This window comes from Nicotiana sylvestris, chromosome 5 (genome assembly GCF_000393655.2).
Source record: "Nicotiana sylvestris chromosome 5, ASM39365v2, whole genome shotgun sequence".
In the NCBI taxonomy this organism is placed as follows: domain Eukaryota; kingdom Viridiplantae; phylum Streptophyta; class Magnoliopsida; order Solanales; family Solanaceae; genus Nicotiana; species Nicotiana sylvestris.
Window position 1 is genome coordinate 73,097,064 of NC_091061.1, and position 19,005 is coordinate 73,116,068.

A 19,005-nucleotide genomic window follows, 5' to 3' on the forward strand; every position below is an offset into this window, starting at 1 on the left:
TGCGGCGTTAGTAACTTTTTGGGACCCTGTTCACAATGTCTTTCGTTTCTCTGACTTCGAGCTTACTCCTACATTAGAGGAGATAGCTGGATATGCTGGTTTTGACGGAAGTCTAAGAAATCAAAGCTTGATATTCACAAAGGCTCCTTCGGTACATCGATTCTTCGGTCTTCTGAACATCAGCAGTCAAATCAGGAAAAACAATGTCATCAATGGATGTTGTTCCTTCAACTTTTTGTATTCAAGGTTCGGAAAGTCAGATGGGTTCGAAATTCATGAGAAAGGCCTTACTAACAAGCAAAACAAAGACACTTGGCAGATTCACCGTCGATTTGCTTTCATGGTGGCTTTTCTAGGAGTCATGGTTTTCCCAAATAAAGAGCGAACAATTGATATTCGCACCGCGAAAGTTGTGCAAATCCTCACCACTAAAGAAAATCACACCCTTGTCCCCATCATTCTATCAGATATTTATCGGGCTTTGACTTTATGCAAATCAGGAGCAAAAGTCTTCGAAGGATGCAAAATTTTGTTGCAAATGTGGGTGATTGAACATCTCCAACAACAGCCCAAGATCATACAGTATGGGTCAAACAATGATAATTGCATCGAAAGCTATGAGGAAAGAACAAAAAATTATCAGGTTCCAGAAGGGATAGAAGCATGGGTATCTCATCTAAAGGCTTTAACGGCAAATCAAATTGAATGGACTCTGGGATGGCTCCCGATGAGGGAAGTAATACACATGTCAGCCTCAAATAGTTATCTACTACTATTGGGATTGAGAAGCATTCAGCCGTATGCACCACTGAGAGTCCTAAGGCAATTAGGGAGATATCAAATAGTTCCTGATGATGAAGATTTGAGTGTGCAAGTAATCGAATTACACCCAGAAGCCACTATTCCCGAGGCTCTACTTCAGCAGATGTGGAATGGGTGCCGATACTTGAAAAGTGATACTCAAGTCCCAGACGCTACAAAGGGTGAGATAAATCCTGGATATGCAAGGTGGTTTGAAAAACGGTCTCGCGTGGATGATGTACCAGAGCCTGAGCTAAGAAGGCCAACAAAAAGACCCCATGTTCAAAACTTCAATGATAAAATCCAAGAGTGGTTGATCTGGGGAGAAAAGGAAAAAGGGTACAAAGCAACTATCCATGCCCTAAAAGAAAATCTAAGAAGCCTCAGTTTGGAGAAAGATTTACAAGCACAAGAAGCCGAAGGCGAGAAGAAGAGTCTAGCTTGTGAGAATGAAAGTCTTCATGTCCGATTCCAAAAAATGAAAAGAGTTTCTGAAACGCCAAAGAGGAGCTGGAAGGATCAAAAAACCATCGCCAATCTCTTTGAAAGAATGCAAGATTATGATTCCATTCTTGCGGAAAATGAAAGGGCGTTGAGCAAAGCAAAAGAAAGAATCCAACAATTAAACGAAAAAGCCAGATCTAACAAGGAACGCCAGGATAGGCAATCCGAAAAAGACAAGGCACAATTCAAGAAGGAAAAAGACTATTGGACGCAATCAGAAAACCAGCTTCGTGCACAACTAGAAGAGGCAAGAAGATGCAACAGAGAACATCAACAAGCAGACCTCGACAGGGAAAGATAACAAGCAAGATTAGAGCAGGCCAGACTCCGAACTCTGTTAGAATCAGCTCTAGATCGTGAAAACCGTGTCAGAGATATAGCCACCACTCGTCAGCAGCAATTGCAAGACCAAGAACAACGTCTCCAAGGTTTCAGGGCACAAATCCACGACCTGGCAGTCTTCACATCTCAAAGTTATGTAAATTGCCAAGGAATGGATTATGAAAGGTTTACAGAGCATGCGCCCACTTTTGCTCATCATCTAGCAATGGAGTTGGAAAGGATGTATCGTACGCTGGGAGGCCATCCAGGTCAAGCCCCACATTGAGCAGATAATCCAATATTTGACAGCAAAAGTGGAAAGTGGGGCATGTTGTGAGAATGTTAAGAATTGTATCTTTTATTTTGATTTAAGTGTGTGTGTTTTCAAGCCATTTTCTTAAAGTTTTCAAATGTAATTCCATCTTTGTGTAATAAAAAAAGTGATTCCACAGGCTGAGACAGCTAGACATGCTGAGACCAATACAATCCAAGCTACCCAATCCTCCTCCAAAGAATCTGGATTACACCATTAGCTGTGAATATTGCTCCGGTGCACCAGGCCATGATACGGAGAAATGTTGGCATTTGAAAAATGCAATACAAGAGCTGATTGATACTAATAAAATCGAGGTTCAAACCCCCGAAGCCCCAAATATCAATAGAAATCCAATGCCAGCCCATCAAGAGGCTAATATGATAGAAATCATACAAGCTGATGGGGAGACAAAGAAGCCGTCACAAACTGTCATGATGATCAAATCTCATGAAACCAAGCCAGATAAGCAGTTAACAGAGGAGAAGCCGGTATCTAAGCAGAACAGAAATGGTGATGGACCATCTATGATAATCGAGGAGGGATCATCGAGCAAAGTTGCCGCAAAACAAGAAAGGCCGAAAGTGATAGTACCAGGGGTTGCTAACAAACCCATTATATTCGTGGAAGGAGCCCGTACAGATCGGGTTATTATTGCACCTGTAATCCAGCTGCCGGTCATCAACAACAAAGCCATCCCATGGAACTATGAACGGGTGACTGTAATGTACAAGGGCAAAGAAATCAAGGAAGAAGTGTGTGAGGTGCAAGGCTTGACACGTTCGGGAAGATGTTTTACTCCCGAAGAGTTGAGAAAAACTAAAAACAATCCAACGCCAACAAAGAGAGCTGTGACGGAAGAAGAGGCGGAGGAGTTTTTAAGAAAAATGAAACTCCATGATTATTCTGTTGTGGATCAATTAAAGAAGACCCCCGCTCAAATTTCATTGTTGTCATTACTGATCCATTCAGAGGATCACCGTCTGGCTTTGATGAAAATCCTGAATGAGGCTCATGTTCCTGAAAAGATCTCTGTAAATCATTTGGGAAAGATAGCCAACAGAATCTTTGAGACAAACAGAATTACATTTGCTGATGATGAATTACCTGTGGAAGGTACCGAGCACAACAGAGCTCTTTACCTCACCGTGAAATGTGAAAACTCCGTAGTAACCCGGGTATTGGTTGACAATGGGTCAAGTGCAAACATATGCCCTCTCTCCACTTTAAGCAAATTAAAAATTAAAGAGGAGAGGATCCAGAAGAATAGTATCTGCGTACGGGGGTTTGACGGTGGAAGCAGAGATTCATTTGGCGACATAGTGTTGGAACTAACAATAGGGCCAGTTGAATTCACAATGGAATTCCAAGTGTTGGACATAACTGTTTCTTACAACTTGTTGTTGGGTCGACCATGGATCCATGCTGCTAAAGCAGTCCCGTCAACACTACATCAGGCTGTCAAGTTTGAATGGGATCATCAAGAAATAGTCGTGCATGGAGAAGAAAGTTTAAATGCTCACAACAGTACCATTGTACCGGTCGAGGGAACAGAAATTGACCAAGGACCATGGGTATACCAAGTGTCCGACACGGTGTCGGTAGAGAAAATTCCAGAAGGGAAATACCTTCCGAATCCAAAGATATCCTCTGCATCAGTCATGATAGCTTATGAAATGTTAAAGAATGGTTTTATACCCGGCAGAGGTCTGGGCTTATCTTTACAAGGGATTATACAACCAGTATCTCTCCCCGAGAACTGGGGAACATTCGGTTTAGGGTTCATACCCACCGCCAATGACGTGATAAGGGTCAGGAAGTTGAAACACCAAGCATGGGTTCTTCCAAAACCAGTACCACATCTGTCAAAGTCTTTTGTCAAGACCGGCGCTAAAAATCGCCCGATAACAACAATTCCTAAATCCCGGGTCAATCCTGAGAAGGAATTAATTGAAAGGTTCGAGAAATTGTTTAGTGATGTGAATATGTTGGAAAGCGGAGAAGGGTGTAGCAACGCAGAAGTTCAATTCGTTGGGCCAGAAACAAAGCTCAATAATTGGAAAGCCACTCCTCTCCCAATTCGAAAGGAGTCTTGGTAGTTTATTTTGATTTTCTTTCAGTTTGTTTGGGTTACTTCAGGGTTGTAATCCCAAAGCTTATCTTACAGTTTGTTTGAAGTGTGCAAACCTTGTTATCTTTCATCATCCAATAAAAAGCAGTTTCCTTTTTATTATCATTCCTAATAGCTTTCTTTTCTTTTTCTTCTTTCCTGTACAGTTCCTTTTACGCTGGCTCTAGTGATATGGCATGCATGAGGAATCCTCAGCCCAGTCTTAAAAATCAATCTGGTTCCGAAGTAATAATTCAAGAAATATATTGTGATTATGAATCAGAATATGATGAAGATGAGGTTTTTGAAGAGATTAGTAAAGAGTTAATTCACTTTGAGGAAAAAATCAAACCTAACTTGAGTGATACCGAGGACGTCAATATAGGGGACACGAGTAATGTCCGGGAAACTAAAATAAGTGTCCATCTCGAACCAAAGATCCGAGAGGAGTTAATTAAAGCACTCATAGAATTCAAAGATGTTTTTGCATGGTCGTATGACGACATGCCGGGCTTGAGCACTGATTTAGTGGTCCACAAATTGCCCACCGATCCAACGGTGCCTCCTGTCAAGCAGAGGCTGAGAAAATTCAAGCCTGATATGAGTGTGAGAATTAAGGAAGAAATCACCAAACAATTGGAAGCAAAGGTCATTCGAGTCACTCGATATCCTGTTTGGTTAGCTAATGTCGTTCCTGTGCCAAAGAAAGATGGCAAAATTAGAGTATGCGTCGACTATCACAATCTCAACAAAGCAAGTCCAAAGGATAATTTCCCATTACCCAATATCCATATTTTGATCGACAATTGTGCCAAGCATGATATAGGGTCTTTCGTGGATTGTTATGCCGGGTATCATCAAATTCTAATGGATGAAGAAGATGTAGAAAAGACGGCATTCATCACACCATGGGGAACTTATTGCTACCGGGTAATGCCATTCGGTCTAAAGAACGCCGGAGCAACCTATATGAGAGCAATGACCACAGTGTTTCATGATATGATACACAAGGAAATTGAGGTATACGTGGATGATGTGATCATAAAATCAAAGCATCAGGCCAACCACGTTGGGGATTTGAGGAAGTTCTTCTTAAGACTTCGCAGGTACAACCTCAAGCTTAACCCTGCCAAATGCGCATTTGGAGTTCCATCCGGAAAGTTGCTGGGATTCATAGTCAGTCGACGAGGCATCGAGCTAGATCCGTCAAAGATTAAAGCCATCCAAGAACTGCCACCTCCAAGAAACAAAACTGAAGTAATGAGTTTGTTGGGAAGGTTAAATTACATCAGCAGGTTTATTGCTCAGCTCACAACAACCTGTGAGCCAATTTTCAAATTGTTGAAAAAGGATGCTGCGGTCAAATGGACCGATGAGTGTCAAGAAGCGTTCGATAAGATAAAAGGGTACTTGTCGAACCCACCCGTGTTGGTCCCGCCAGAGCCAGGAAGACCTTTGATTCTTTACTTAACGGTTTTGGAAAATTCATTTGGTTGCGTATTGGGGCAACATGACCTCACTGGCAGAAAAGAACAGGCCATCTACTACCTTAGCAAGAAGTTCACAGCTTATGAGGTTAAGTATACTCATCTGGAAAAGACATGTTGCGCCCTAACATGGGTAGCTCAAAAATTGAAACACTATTTGTCATCCTACACTACTTACCTCATTTCTCGGTTGGATCCATTGAAATACATTTTTCAAAAGCCTATGCCAACGGGAAGACTTGCAAAGTGGCAGATATTGCTCACAGAATTTGACATCATCTATGTGACTCGAACTGCAATGAAGGCTCAAGCGCTGGCCGATCATTTGGCCAAAAACCCGGTCGATGAGGAATATGAGCCGTTGAAAACTTATTTTCCTGATGAAGAAATAATGCATATCGATGAGGTGGAGCAAATTGAAAAGCCTGGCTGGAAACTTTTCTTTGATGGAGCCGCTAACATGAAAGGAGTCGGGATAGGAGCTGTAATCATTTCTGAAACAGGGCATCACTATCCTCTTACAGCTCAATTACGATTTTATTGCACCAATAATATGGCTGAATATGAAGCTTGCATTTTGGGGTTAAGGCTAGCCGCAGACATGGGTATCCGAGAAATCTTAGTCATGGGAGATTCGGATCTTTTGGTACATCAAATTCAAGGAGAATGGGAAACCCGAGACTTGAAGCTCATACCATACCGACAATGTCTACATGATCTTTGTCAGCGGTTTCAATCAGTGGAATTCCAACATATTCCAAGAATCCATAATGAGGTTGCCGATGCATTGGCTACCCTGGCATCAATGTTGCACCATCCGGACAAAGCTTATGTAGATCCAATACATATTCAAGTCCACGATCAGCACGCTTATTGCAATATGGTTGAGGAAGAATTTGATGGTGAACCATGGTTCCACGACATCAAGGAGTATATCAGGATGGGGATATATCCCGCACAAGCCACAGGAGACCAAAAGAGGACCATTAGGCGATTGGCAAATGGATTCTTCTTAAGCGGAGGAGTTTTGTATAAAAGAACACCAGATCTTGGATTATTAAGATGCATAGATGCCAGACAAGCTACAACTGTCATGTCTGAAGTACATTCAGGAGTTTGCGGACCCCACATGAGTGGATATGTGTTGGCAAAGAAAATCCTCCGAGCTGGTTACTATTGGCTTACCATGGAGCGAGATTGTATCAGTTTTGTGCGCAAGTGTCATCAATGCCAAATACACGGAGATTTGATTCATTCTCCACCATCCGAGTTGCACACAATGTCGGCACCATGGCCCTTCGTTGCCTGGGGCATGGATGTGATTGGACCAATTGAGCCGGCAGCATCCAATGGGCACAGGTTCATTCTGGTAGCTATTGATTATTTTACCAAATGGGTTGAGGCCAAGACATTCAAATCAGTGACCAAGAAAGCTGTGGTCGATTTTGTCCACTCAAATATCATATGTCGATTCGGAATCCCGAAGGTGATCATCACAGATAACGGTGCTAATCTTAACAGCAACCTAATGAAGGAAGTATGTCAACAGTTTAAGATTACACATCGCAACTCTACCCCATATCGGCCCAAGGCGAATGGAGCAGTAGAAGCAGCCAACAAAAACATAAAGAAGATACTTCGGAAAATGGTAGAAGGTTCAAAACAATGGCATGAAAAATTACCATTTGCATTATTGGGATACCGCACTACTGTTCGCACTTCAGTAGGAGCAACTCCTTATTTGTTGGTATATGGCACTGAAGCAGTAATTCCTGCAGAAGTTGAGATTCCTTCCCTTCGGATCATCGCCGAAGCAAAGATTGATGATGATGAATGGGTCAAAACCCGTCTAGAACAGTTAAACTTGATTGATGAAAAACGATTGACCGCAGTATGCCATGGTCAATTATATCAAAGAAGAATAGAAAGAGCATACAACAAAAAGGTACGTCCCCGGAAGTTTGAAGTAGGTCAGCATGTGCTGAAACGTATTCTTCCACATCAGGTTGAAGCAAAAGGCAAATTTGCCCCGAATTGGCAAGGACCATTCATTGTGACCAGAGTATTATCGAATGGTGCACTATGCTTAACAGACATTGAAGGCAAGTGCATAGACATCGCGATCAATTCTGACGCGGTAAAGAGATATTATGCATGAATTTTTGAATGTTTGTATTTAGCATTATTTCGAAGATTGGAATGACAAAGGCAATTTATTCTGCTATCCGAAACACTATACCCTTTGTTTCCCCTTTGAGCCATACTTGTTTCTTTCCTACCCTCTCTTGGAATCAATATAAAATCAAGTATGAAATAATTAAAAAAAAACATCACTATTATTTAGTGAACTACGTTTGACCTGATTCCTCAAAGAAGGATACGTAGGCGCCTCACGGCTCGGTCATAGGGTGCACAATATACATAAAATGTGCACAAAAAGAAACATCAAGCGACCCCAATCAAGGAACTGGGGCAAGAATTGTATTGGAAATAAGAAAAAGATTCCAAGAGTTGTAATTTTAAACACATACCAAAACTGTTTAGCTTTTAATACCTTTTCCATTTCTAACCCCATACCAGAAAGACCTTTCGACCAATCTTAGAAAAATGCTGAGTCAAGCAAATGAAGATGGTTCATAATACTCTGGTACAAACAAGAAAAGAAAGTAAAAATGAGAGAGTCTTATAGGTGAAAACCCACACGGGCACCATAAGGCGACGGAAGTTGAGAGAAAAGTAAAATGAGAGAGTCTTATTGGTGAAAACCTTCGTGGGCACCATAAGGCGAAAAGGAAGTGAGAAATGAACAAATGAGGAAAAATTTATCGGTGAAAACTCTTTGATACGTTGCAAGTCCAACAGGTCTGTGAAATGAAAAATGAAGTTGGATTATGGAAATTTTGGCAAAAACAAAAATGAGACAATTGAAAGGAGATTGATTAAAAGACTGGGTTGATTAATCCGAAATGCATACCCTGATCATTGGTGCCAGTAACTCCAATCAGATAAGTTTTTATTCTTTCTCCAACAGTCATCCAAAATTGGATTTTTCTTTTCATTCTATAATTGTCGAAATCAACGTGTTTCGTCACTAATAATCTTACTTTTCTAAAAGCTTTGAGATAAGTTTTATTCCAAACAAATAAGAAGGAATGTCAAGGTATACTACCGAGATTCAAGGTTACAAAATACAGCCACGAAAGGTGGGAGATAAAAGATATGGGTGTAAGAAAGGTGAAATTAAAAAATGGATCAACAAAGTCAGAAGGGATATATGATTACAGTTAAAAGGATTTGAAGAAAAACATACAAAGAGGAGTCCTATAGTCAAGGATCAATTACAAGGACAAAACAGTCTTTTCAACCAGTCTAAGGCAATAAAAAGAGACGAAGAGAAGCATCACCATCGGCAAGAATACCCCAGCCAACCACCCTGCTTTAAACTAACAAAGTTTTCTTTGATTTAAAATAGGGGCAAGTACAATATTTGTGTCAGGAAATACTTAGTAAAGAATCAAAGAAGTCAGGCGTCCACCTGGAGAATGAGGATCAGAATCAAAGAAGTCAGGCGTCCACCTGGAGAATGAGGATGAGAAAAGAAGAAGTCCGGCGTCCACCTGGAGAATGAGGATGAGAAAAGAAGAAGTCAGGCGTCCACCTGGAGAATGAGGATGAAGAATTGAGGAAGTCAGGCGTCCACCTGGAGAATGAGGATGAGAAAAAGAAGTCAGGCGTCCACCTGGAGAATGAGGATGAGAATTAAAGAAGTCAGGTGTCCACCTGGAGAATGAGGATGAGAATTAAAGAAGTCAGGCGTCCACCTGGAGAATGAGGATAAAGAATTGAGGAAGTCAGGCGTCCACCTGGAGAATGAGGATGAGAATCAAAGAAGTCAGGCGTCCACCTGGAGAATGAAGATGAGAATTAAAGAAGTCAGGCGTCCACCTGGAGAATGAGGATGAAGAATTAAAGAAGTCAGGCGTCCACCTGGAGAATGAGGATGAGAAAAAAGAAGTCAGGCGTCCACCTGGAGAATGAGGATGAGAATTAAAGAAGTCAGGCGTCCACCTGGAGAATGAGGATAAAGAATTGAGGAAGTCAGGCGTCCACCTGGAGAATGAGGATGAGAATCAAAGAAGTCAGGCGTCCACCTGGAGAATGAGGATGAGAATTAAAGAAGTCAGGCGTCTACCTGGAGAATGAGGATGAAGAATTAAAGAAGTCAGGCGTCCACCTGGAGAATGAGGATAAGAAAAAAAGAAGTCAGGCGTCCACCTGGAGATTGAGGATGAGAATTAAAGAAGTCATGCGTCCACCTGGAGAATGAGGATGAAGAATTGAGGAAGTCAGGCGTCCACCTGGAAAATGAGGATGAGAATCAGAGAAGTCAGGCGTTCACCTGGAGAATGAGGATGAGAATTAAAGAAGTCAGGCGTCCACTTAGAGAATGAGGATGAGAAAAAAAAGAAGTCAGGCGTCCACCTGGAGAATGAGGATGAGAATTAAAAGAAGTCAGGCGTCCACCTGGAGAATGAGGATGAGAATTAAAAGAAGTCAGGCATCCACCTGGAGAATGAGGATGAGAATTAAAATAAGTCAAGCGTCCACCTGGAGAATGAGGATGAGAATCAAAGAAGTCAGGCGTCCACCTGGAGAATGAGGATGAGAAGAAGAAGTCAGGCGTCCACCTGGAGAATGAGGATGAGAATTAAAGAAGTCAGGCGTCCACCTGGAGAATGAGGATGAGAAAAGAAGAAGTCAGGCGTCCACCTGGAGAATGAGGATGAGAAAAAGAAGAAGTCAGGCGTCCACCTGGAGAATGAGGATGAGAATTAAAGAAGTCAGGCGTCCACCTGGAGAATGAGGATGAGAAAAAAAGAAGTCAGGCGTCCACCTGGAGAATGAGGATGAGAATTAAAAGAAGTCAGACGTCCACCTGGAGAATGAGGATGAGAATCAAAGAAGTCAGGCGTCCACCTGGAGAATGAGGATGAGGAAAAGAAGTCAGGCGTCCACCTGGAGAATGAGGATGAGAAAAGAAGAAGTCAGGCGTCCACCTGGAGAATGAGGATGAGAATTAAAAGAAGTCAGGCGTCCACCTGGAGAATGAGGATGAGAATTAAAAGAAGTCAGGCGTCCACCTGGAGAATGAGGATGAGAAAAAAGAAGTCAGGCGTCCACCTGGAGAATGAGGATGAGAATTAAAAGAAGTCAGGCGTCCACCTGGAGAATGAGGATGAGAATTAAAAAGTCATGCGTCCACCTGGAGAATGAGGATGAAGAATTGAGGAAGTCAGGTGTCCACCTGGAAAATGAGGATGAGAATCAGAGAAGTCAGGCGTCCATCTGGAGAATGAGGATGAGAATTAAAGAAGTCAGGCGTCCACCTGGAGAATGAGGATGAGAATAAAAAGAAGTCAGGCGTCCACCTGGAGAATGAGGATGAGAATAAAAAGAAGTCAGGCGTCCACCTGGAGAATGAGGATGAGAATTAAAAGAAGTCAGGCGTCCACCTGGAGAATGAGGATGAGAATTAAAAGAAGTCAGGCGTCCACCTGGAGAATGAGGATGGGAATCAAAGAAGTCAGGCGTCCACCTGGAGAATGAGGATGAGGAAAAGAAGTCAGGCGTCCACCTGGAGAATGAGGATGAGAAAAGAATAAGTCAGGCGTCCACCTGGAGAATGAGGATGAGAAAAAAAAAGAAGTCAGGCGTCCACCTGGAGAATGAGGATGAGAATTAAAGAAGTCAGGCGTCCACCTGGAGAATGAGGATGAGAAAAGAAGAAGTTAGGCGTCCACCTGGAGAATGAGGATGAGAAAAAAGAAGTCAGGCGTCCACCTGGAGAATGAGGATGAGAATTAAAGAAGTCAGGCGTCCACCTGGAGAATGAGGATGAGAAAAAAAAAGTCAGGCGTCCACCTGGAGAATGAGGATGAGAATTAAAAGAAGTCAGGCGTCCACCTGGAGAATGAGGATGAGAATCAAAGAAGTCAAGCGTCCACCTGGAGAATGAGGATGAGGAAAAGAAGTCAGGCGTCCACCTGGAGAATGAGGATGAGAAAAGAAGAAGTCAGGCGTCCACCTGGAGAATGAGGATGAGAAAAAAAAAGAAGTCAGGCGTCCACCTGGAGAATGAGGATGAGAATTAAAGAAGTCAGGCGTCCACCTGGAGAATGAGGATGAGAAAAAGAAGAAGTCAGGCGTCCACCTGGAGAATGAGGATGAGAATTAAAAGAAGTCAGGCGTCCACCTGGAGAATGAGGATGAGAATTAAAAGAAATCAGGCGTCCACCTGGAGAATGAGGATGAGAATCAAAGAAGTCAGGCGTCCACATGGAGAATGAGGATGAGGAAAAGAAGTCAGGCGTCCACCTGGAGAATGAGGATGAGAAAAGAAGAAGTCAGGCGTCCACCTGGAGAATGAGGATGAGAGAAAAAAAAAGAAGTCAGGCGTCCACCTGGAGAATGAGGATGAGAATTAAAAGAAGTCAGGCGCCCACCTGGAGAATGAGGATGAGAATCAAAGAAGTCAGGCGTCCACCTGGAGAATGAGGATGAGGAAAATAAGTCAGGCGTCCACCTGGAGAATGAGGATGAGAAAAGAAGAAGTCAGGCGTCCACCTGGAGAATGAGGATGAAAAAAAAAGTAGTCAGGCGTCCACCTGGAGAATGAGGATGAGAATTAAAAGAAGTCAGGCGTCCACCTGGAGAATGAGGATGAGAATCAAAGAAGTCAGGTTTCCACCTAAAGAATGAGGATGAGAAAAAGAAGTCAGGCGTCCACCTGGAGAATGAGGATGAGAAAAGAAGAAGTCAGGCGTCCACCTGGAGAATGAGGATGAGAAAAGAAGAAGTCAGGCGTCCACCTGGAGAATGAGGATGAAGAATTGAGGAAGTCAGGCGTCCACCTGGAGAATGAGGATGAAGAAGTTAAAAAGAAGTCAGGCGTCCACCTGGAGAATGAGGATGAAGAAAGAAAAGAAGCAGTCAAGGCACCCACCTGAAGAACGAGGGAATGCAATTGAAGTGTTGAAATCAAAAGCCCGCTCATATGAAAAAGGAGCACACTTAGAATCAATAAAGCAGAGGAGTCCAACAAAATCCCCAGCAAAAAACAACAAGAGTCCCAAAAGAAAATACGGGACACAATGAAAAGGAATACGGAATAAGCCAAATGCCCAAGAGTCACCAAGATATCAAGACAACAAGAAACGCAAGGGCATGATCTAGATAAGATTTTTATAATTCCTGTACCATAATCTAGTTTAGTTTTTTGTATTACCTTTGAAGTAAGGTGTAATAAGGAGGTCAGCAAGCAGTAAAAACAGCACGAAGCAGCAGTAACATCACAGTCCCACGGTAGTCCCAGCTACCAAAAACTTCCCGAACTACATTGACCTGATTCCTTTATAGCCAAGGATATGTAGGAAACCTTTGAAGCAGAGGTTCGGTCAAATCTTTCAAAAAATGCTTCCCACGGAGTATTTGAACGGGCAAAAAATCGCTCGTATCCGCTCACTTTATCTTTGCACGAAAACTCTTCGAGTTTCCGCACAAAGAGGGGCAGCTGTGAGCACGTGATTTTTGCCTTTACGAAAACTACTCCAAAATAAATCAAAAATCAAATAAATTTCTTTTACTGTGTAATTCTTGAATTTGCGTGGTGTTAAATATTTGTGTTATGTCCATAAATGTTTACTTTGTCATAATAGAATGAAAAAATAAAATAAAATACATGTTGCATGCATATAGGATTTAACTATGTAATTAAAAAGATAATTTAAACAAAATCACAAAAATATGCAATAGTTCTATTTTAAATATTCCACTGTGTGATTGATGTTTTGTCTATGTGTTAAATAATTGTTATAGAATAATTAATATATTTTTGTGAAGTTAAAATTGTTTTATAATTAAAATTAGAAATCTAATTAGAAAAAAATGAAAATAATAATAATACATATACACAAAATCGAACCTGGATTAAAATCCAGGCCCAAATCGAATTAATTCCCCCCCTCACAGCCCAATCCAAACCAACCTGTCCGGTCCAACTCATGAGTAAATCCAAACGACGACGTTTGGTCACACTCCATCAAGGACCGTTGGATTAAATCAATCCAACGGCTGATATCCCCTACCCTTACCCGTAATCCGTAACCCGACCCATTGACCCGATTCAGTCCGACCCCAACGTTAAACCAAACAACGTCATTTGGTTAAGTGAGATGATCCTGACCGTGAATCTTACTTGATCGGACGGACAAGATCAATCCACCCCTCCCCTATATAAGTTCCAGACCCCTACCCCGGCCCCCTAACTAAAAAACACCCTCTTCCTTACTATTCATCATCGTCCCCAAACCCCCACTCCTAACCCTAGCCGCCCTAGGATCCCACCGCCTGAAACCCGGCGGCATCAACGCCGCCGGTCACCAAAATAACACCCTAGAATCCCCTGAACATCCTCTACATAGATCTAACATTAGTTTCCTTCGAATCAGGCCCCAACTCTTCGAATCTTAAATCGAAGGTTGGCCTGAAAACCTTATCTTCTCCGATGACCTCCAAAATAACACCACAGTTTTTCCTAAATTCCCTCACCAAGGATCTGTTAGTTGCATGGTTCGAATCATACTGGAACTACTCGAATCTTCATTTGAAGATTCGAGTACAACCTGACCTTATCCCAACCTACTTCAAACTCACACCAGTTACCCCCCTGACCTCCCTCGTGCCTAGAACATCTTTGGTTTCCCTCGAATCTAACCAGAAATGAGTAAATCCCAAATCGAACTTTCAAGAACCCTAAAAATACCAGACTTTTGGATTCTGTCCAGATTGAATAAAGATTGAGGTTTAATCGACCTTAGTCGAAGTATTTTTAGTGGAAAATACTTCGACTAAGGTCTGTTTGATTTCAAACAAAGTCCAAATCCAAGTCGAGTTGAGTTCAGTTGAATTTAAAGGTTCAGAGGTAATTTCTGTTTCTTATGTGCATTCTATGTGTATTCTATGTTCGTTTCATTAGTTTGTTTAATTTTTCATAATTTTCTAGTCAAATTTTGTTATACTGTCCCCTACCCGTCAACTTGATTCTAAATGTGAATTGTTTCTGTTGATTGTGATTATGTACAATGTGTGTAATCGACTCGACTAAGTTCGTCGATTAGTTATATCATAAATCCTGCTTCTGAAAATGTTGACTGAAATAACCTGTTTTGGATGGATTATTTTGCTATAATCAGTTAATTAGTTATTGTTAATCAGTTGGTTCTTGTTTAATAAATCCATCAAATGGACGTTATATGTGTGTTGTTTTCTGAACATTAAGTTCAGAACATTGTCAATATATTGACAATGCTCCTGTTTGTTTGATCTTAGTTCAAAAGCTGAGTTCAGTTGAATTATTAGGCTGAATTCAGTATAATGTTGTTATGATGTTAGTTCTGAATTCAAGTTCACAAAGGTTGGGTAAATACAATTGTATTAGGAGGTTAATCATTAGGAATTGGTTGTTAGCTGCTAGACAAGTTTTAATTCAGATAACTTGCTAAAATCTAAGACAGTAATACCAGTAGAAAACAGTAGATCAGGGACATTTCTGGGATAGAACAATGAGGATAATATGTTAATAGCAATGTGCTGAAAGTGGAAGTTAATGGCTATAATTTAAGATACTAATGGGGAACAAGGGATAATGGGCTGCTGAAAAACAGGATAATAGCACTCAATAGGATTTAAAGTATTCAAAAGTAGTTTTAATGGAACTTTTCTGATTTTTAAAGGAGAAAAGGGCCCTGGCAGCACTAGAAAGGTATAGGACAACCTTGTATAAATAGAGGGGGATTGGGACTGATTTAAGGGAGCTTGAAAGAAAGAAAAAAAAAAGAGCTTTCAGACAGAAAAATTAGAAAGGAAGAAGAGAGAAAAAATCTGATTTGAAAAGGAAAGGGTCAGATTTTGAATACAGATTTGGAAGAAAGATTGAAATCAGATTTTGAGAGGGAGATCTTATCAGTTTTCATAGAAAGAAAGAAAAACTGAAGCATAAAAATGGAATTCTGTCTCGAAAGTCAGGATTGAAGTTGATTATGTGTTTTAAAAATTGAATTTTTTTTTTCAGTCTGTTTTGTTCTAAGTTTCAGAATCAGAAATATTATTCTTTTCATCAAATCTGTCCGGATTTGTTCAATATCATTGTTCAGTTAAAAATCTGAAACTTCCTAAAAGTACTGTCACTGTGCATCTGGGTTCTTCGGATCTTATTATTGCTCAAACCTGTGGAAAGACTGCTATTCCGTTGATTTTGTTACTGCTGCTACTGCTGAAATTTACTCTTTCCACCTTCATTTTCAGGTACATGTCTTTTAAATTTCATGTTGGAAAGAGATTCAACATGACTAATCAATGAAGCTTGAATTGCAATTCTATTTTCCATTTGTCCAAGTTCACCAGTTTAAATTTCATTTTGTTTCATGTTAGATAATTAGTAGTGAATTCAGTTTGATAACTATGAGTTAATTGTCTTACCTTGAAATTCATATAAGTTTTTTTGTAATAATGTTAGCTCTCCGTCTCCTTAGTTTTGTCATGTTTGAACTGTCAAGGTAAGAAACATGATATAAAGATTGGCCATTAATTAGGCCTTGTGACATTGTTAGTTGAATAAAGAATAGCGTGAAAAATATAAAAACCATATTGCTAGTTTATTCTGATCATCTGATTTAGTTGTGGAAGGAATGATATAAGTTGTACGTTCATATGTGGCATCATAACAGGTATCTATAGAACCATTAGTGGACGGTAAGTTGAGTTGTTATGGCACATTATGATGTTAAAGTGTTACGAATGTTTCAAAACATACAAATATGAACATATGACATGTAAGGCAATGTTGTTAATCAATTTGTATAATAATTCCCTTTCTTATCACTTAATGCTTATTTACCATCCTAAATAAGTAATTAGGCCTATTGGATTAAAAGCAAGTATATGAGAATAAGATGAGATATACAAATTGCAACACTTTAAGTCAATGACAATTAGAAATGGGATTTGCACTAATTAAATAATGAAAAATTGTTCCAAAATACTTCTTCCTTTCATAAATCATGTTTGTTAGTTTCATATACAATTCATCCTTTGGCATATATATGTTGTATTTGTTTGAATCATATTTTTATTCTTTTCTTCGAATTTGAATAGCGGGATGAATATAATTTATACTCGGAAATTATAATCGACGGACAACCTTTAATAGATTGTGAATTCTTTTCAAAGAATTCAAAGGCCTCTAAAATGGGAGTTCTCATGATTTTCACATAAAAAATGTATGATATAATAAATAATTTGTGAAAAGTCCATAATACTATTAACAAAGATTTTGCGCAATCAGGGATGCGTTCGCGCACCCTGATTATATTTTAAAAGTAAATTCGGATTATGCGTACGCGCAATTTCGAGCGAATATTTAATAAAACGAATTTCTTTAAAAAAAATATTAAATAATTTCATATAATCCGAGGTGTGCAGTTCATTATCTAAATAAAAAGGGTGATGATGTTCCTGATTTTATTTTTAATTTTCGAATATATATTTTTTTATAAAAACTATAACATGGATGATTTTATTGTGTACACGTACGCGTGGCACAATCCCCGGTAATTATAAAAGATATATAATACGAATATACGTACACGTAATTCGTCATAAACAATAAGTAAAAAGCGGTAGTAAAATCATGCAATAAAAATGTATTTAATAAAATCAAGATAATTAAGCCAAGAATGAAAGCAGTTGAGCGACCGTGCTAGAACCACGGAATTCGGAAATGCCTAACACCTTCTTCCGGATTAACAGAATTCCTTACTCAGGATTTCTGGTTCGCAGAATAATAAACAGAGTCATATTCTCCTCGATTCAGGGATTAAAATTGGTGACTTGGGACGCCTTAAAATTCCCAGGTGGCGACTCTGAAATAATTAAATAAATCCCGTTTCGACTGTCCTTTAATTGGAGAAAACTCCCCTTGTACCCTCATGGGGGTATGTAAAAAGGAGGTGCAACATGTATGTGATGAGATTAGGATATCATTCTTAAGATGAACATTAATGAGGAAGCATTAAAGGACTTAGATTTATACATGTAGGATAAGCAGCGAGAGAATAACTTGGAGTTGGGTAACAGACCTCGATAATAATAAAACAAAAGTAAGAGTTATGGTATAGTTTGACCTGCCTAGATGCAGCAAAGTCATAAGGATAGATATCTGAGGCTATGAAACAAGATATATCAATAGTCGTAAGTTCAACAAAGTACCAAACGAAGAACATCAGTACACCTATAGATGCCTAGAGGGACAACTTGTCATAATTCTGTATATGTTCATAAAGTGAGGCTTAGAGATTAACAAAAAGATAGAGGAAAAAGGGGTGAAGAGTCGCTAGGCGCTCATACAAGGACACAATCGTATATACTGCATGACATAAGGTAGCAACAGTTACGAGATTGGAAGAATTCCGACCACATGATATGGCGTGAGAAAGATGCCTAAAGGGGGGAATGCCCCAACGTTTGGATTTATTCACAAAACAGTTGCTTAGATGGCAAGATGAGCATTAAAGTATTCGTAAGAGCTATAGTTTATGAAACTAAAAAGCGCATCAGTCAACATTCGAGGACGAATGTTCCAAATGGGGAATGATGTTACACCCCAAGTTTTCATACGTGAGAGTATGTCGTAAGCCATTGATGTAAGTTCAGAAATGAGATTGTATTTGGAAGCAAATAAAGTAAGTTAATCATGTTACCTTGGAGGTTACAAATATTAATGAATCATGAATAACGAGTACCAAGAGGGTTGGAAAGCTTAGAAGCTAAACTAATTGAAGAAAATAAGTTTTGTCGAAAGTCAACAAGTTTGGAATATTATAACATATACTTTTGGGATGAGACTAGGGTGATTAGCATGATAAGGAGGTTAAGTTATGAGTTATTTTAGTCGTATGAGAGTCGTGTGTTATGTTTTTAAGTCAAGCAAGTTGTGGAACAAAAGTTGGCAAAGGTCATCACAAGTTGCATTCATAATGTGCTGAAATTTTGGTCAAATGTAGCTACACTTTTCTCTCAATATACTTGAAATCAAGGGATGATCTACATATCAAATTGAATATCTACTAGTATAGTTTCTAACGCATTAAACCGTTTATCAATACAACATTGGAGTAGAGAGATATATGCAATTTTGTGAGACTGCGCAGGCTGTTAGGTGACAAGTAGGTGTGTCACCTACTTGTTTAAATGAGAGCCCAAAAAGAGGCAATTTCGGGTCAGCCAAAGAGCCCATTTAAGGGCTTATCTCCTAGAAAATAAACCTCATTATATATCACAAATAACCAGACCTAAACCCCTGCAAACTTCCTCCCAATAATTACCCACAAACCCTAATTGATTTTCTCTCCCTT